Here is a 4,289-nt window from a genome sequence, read left to right on the forward strand (position 1 = left end):
AGATTTTGACTGATTTGAACTCTATGTATTTTAGAGATTATTTAAGCACAATCAGTCCTATCAAACTGAAACTTAGTATCAGTTACTGAAAATTCAATCGACAGTACGTAATTTAAAAAAAAAAATTAAGTAGACCGGAAGTGGTACTTCCTCCTCTATGTAGGTGTCCACTATTTTTAAGTATTGGATTCAAATATCTCCTAAGCTACGTACTTAACCAATCTGACTAAAATTTTATTAATTGTAATATTATTAATTGTAATATGATAAATTATATAAACAAATATTTTTACCTCAACCGGAAGTAGTACTTTTAGTCTAGAGTTTCGAGGTTTTTTGAGTTTTTATCCGAAACCGTTCAACGCATTAAACTTAAATATCATATCTAAAAGTTTTAGCAAAATACGAAGTTATATATAAAATTTAGTGAAGTTCCGTCAACCGGAAGTGACAATTTACTCTTGTTCGCTTTTTGTTTTGCAATATTTTTGGACCTTTTTAGCGTGTGTGCTCTTTACGAGAAATTTTTGATAAACCGGAAATGGCATTTTTTCCTCTTAGAACGTCAAAAATGTAGTGACCACACGATTTTTTCTACACTACTGAACTTATCGAGATGAAAACTTACATACATATATTTGTATTATTTATAATTTTTTATTCTAATTCGTATGGCTGTAGTAGTATATTTTTTAAAATAATATCCCGTTATTTTATATTGATCTTTTCAATTATCTTGAAATTGTATGCTTATATACATAGTGATATTAAGTAATAGAATATTCCGAACAAAACCGGAAATAGAAATTTTGTCTTGCGAGATTCCCTACATTAGTGCTCAAATTTGTATCGATAATGTTCTAATAGCTAGTATGTGTGCGTCATTATCGAATTCTGTTTTTTATACTTCATATATTCCTCAAATACATATAAAAGTCATGGGTTGGTCACAGTCGATTTTTTTTATATGTAATACGCATAGATACGTATGTAAATAAATACAGTTGATTTTTTTGGCATATACATATACATATGTATGTAAATACATACATATGTATGTATGTGCATCTTAGTTGTGTGTTTAATAAAATATAGTTTATAGCTGTTTTTTATTTTTAGGTATATTGTGATATATTGTAACACTTTAAGGTATTAACTTCATAACAATTATTGCAAAAACACTTCTGAAAGCAATGATAGTTATTGATAATTTTGTCTAGAAAAATGTCACATCGGATTAGTGGAATTTGAGTTTTTTGCACTATTTGTAGATATATCTATGTATGTACATAGTATACAAAAAGTAAATCGCTTTTTCCTGATTAGAATCGTGTATGTGTGCATGTACAAATACAATTTGTATAGTATTTTATAGGACTGTGTATGAAATGTACATACATACATATATAGATTATGTCATTATATAATACATATTTATTAGATTAAAAAATATATTTTTCATTAAATAAAGTTCAAATATAAAATAGTCCCATAATAGTTGCTTTTATATACATACATACATACATATATGTATATGTATAATATAAATTAAATTTAATACAGCAAATTTTGGAATTTGGAAACAATTTAAGTTGGAAAAGAAGTTCTGTATCATGAGGAATACTTAAAAAATAATATGAAATTCTAAAAAAATTTTACTCTGCTGCCAGCCCAATAAAATTTGTGAAAATCGTAATTTTTACATATTTTCAAATTTTTTTTTTACAAGTTTTTTTTAAATTTAAGCACCGCTTTAATAGTATATTTTTTTAAACTCGCATTATTATATAAATGGGGTAATTTGACATTGAAAAAACCTCACATGGGATGTTTCTTCACATTGCTAAGGTATGAGAAAAAATGTGAAACTTTGGCGCGCGTACCTCCAGTGCATAATCGATGTTTCTTCAATACCATTTCTTACGTCTACTATTGTCAAAATATGACATTATTTTCAAATATTGTATAATTTGATCGATTTTTAAATAAGAGCCAAACATGTTTTTTAAGAAATAACAAATAAAAAGTTATTAAATAATAATAAATACTATAAAATAAATAATATATTAGTATTATATATAATATATAATTTCGAAAGAGACTTTGTATGTATGTAAGTATGTACATATGTATATTTGGTTGGGAACTGTTGGGAAAGTTTCTATGACGACGATTCGATTTTTTTTTTCGATTCAAATAAATTTAATAAAAAAACATATGAATATTTACTATTAGATTCGCCATGTTTACGCTGTTTATATTACAAACACTGAGCGAAGCCGGGTAAAACAACTAGTACTATATAATGAATAATTTAATACCATAATAATAAATAATAGCAAATAATAGTTAATAATAGTATCCCATTCAAAATTGAATTTGTTTACATTGCTTGTGAATATTATTCAAAAATAATATTAAAATTTTGCGTGTTCTTCTTTTGAAATCCGTTTCTTTAAGAAAATTGTCGGAAAAGTCCACTAATTGTCATTTGAAAAAGAAACCTAATGATTGACTTTTTGAAAGCACATTGATTTTGAAATTGTCATTGTCATTTGAAAAAGAAACCTAATGATTGACTTTTTGAAAGCACTTGCTGCGACACTAAAAAAAAGTTATGTGTTGGTCACACCAGATTTTTAATTATAACGTCGCATGTTGTAATCTTGATTAATCGTACTAGCAATTGATACGTTAAAATGTGAAATATGGCAACAATACCATAGCTTATATGTATGTAATATTGTTGTACTATGTACATATGTATGTACATTAGTAGAATTTAAATTTAACGTATGTATGTAGTATGAATGTACATAACAGTTTATAAATATACATGTACATATATAGTTGGATTATATTGCGAATTTCTATCACTTATTACATATGTACATATGTACATACATATATACGTATAAATGTGTAAATACAGTGCTGCATTGCATGTAGAACCTTGACCCATTTATAGGGCGATATTTTTAAGTGGTTAATTTTTATTGTCGGGAATTAAATCAACTTTAGATTTTTCATAAAGTCTAGTGCTATTACGAAAAATCTAAAGTTGCTATCCATAAGTATAATGGATACATATTTACAATGTATGTATGTATCTAGATTGGGAAAACTAAAATTCGTTCGTTACTTAGATTTTTAAGTTTGAAAAAATAAGAGACCTGTGATATTAAAGTTTGTACTTTTAACTGATATATTATTTTAATATACATATGAGCCGTTATAATTGAAAGTAGCACAAGTCGTATTTTCTTCATTTCGTGAAAAAACTCACAAAATATTAAATATAATGATTTGCGTTTAAAAATATTAAAAAAAAACACTGGTGGTCTGTAATACGTTTATTCTGCTTTTTCACTTTTTCTGGATATATCGAATTAAAAGAAGTTATAACAATTTGTGAAAGTCTCACAGAAATAGTGTTTTTGGAACTGAAAATTGGACTACTGCCACTTACATATTCGCGTACAAAACTGTGAAGTAGGTACGTCCTACTTACATACATAGGTATGATGTTTCGTAGAGACCAGTTTTTTTTTGCAATTACAACTTAAGTTTATAGATACCCAATCATCGCTCACTGGAGATGCAAACGAAGACAATTATTTGTTGTTGAAAGACTAATTATATTATTTCCCATACACTAATTAGAAAAATAGTTCCTGTCGTGTTATGATTGAATATGTACATATATCGTACTGAAAAATATACCAAATAATATATTTTATCACATTTTCAATGTATAAAATATATCAAATAATATATTTTATCACATTTTCAATGTACGTAATCAAAAAAAATCAGCAATTTATAGTAAGCATTTTCTTATTTAAATTAAAATTGAAAAGTTTTGCGAACTTGAGACACATTGTAAGAGGGCCGTGATACCAAAAATATTGCCGAACATTCTATTTAACGACATTTATCGGAAAACTAAAAATTAAAATAATTTTACAGACATAGATATAATCGCGAATTAACCTTAATGCTTTTAACAAAAAATATCCAAGACGAATATTTTGATATTTGCCAAAAAATGTGATCAGTCGTAATGATTTTCATTCCAACAGTGAGCAACCCTTTTTTGCCAAAATCTAAAGCCGAACATTCAATAATTCGCATAAGCCACCGCTATTTACAGTCTATGGTTTTTGGATAAGTTCGTATTAAAAATTGACTTTTGGCGCACTTTGTATAGAATACATATGTATTTAACTACATATTCTTCGCGTTAAGATGCAAGTGTATGTACATATTTATGGGTCTACCTCACGGCA

The sequence above is a fragment of the Arctopsyche grandis genome, chromosome 2, assembly GCF_051622035.1.
Source record: "Arctopsyche grandis isolate Sample6627 chromosome 2, ASM5162203v2, whole genome shotgun sequence".
In the NCBI taxonomy this organism is placed as follows: Eukaryota; Metazoa; Arthropoda; class Insecta; order Trichoptera; family Hydropsychidae; genus Arctopsyche; species Arctopsyche grandis.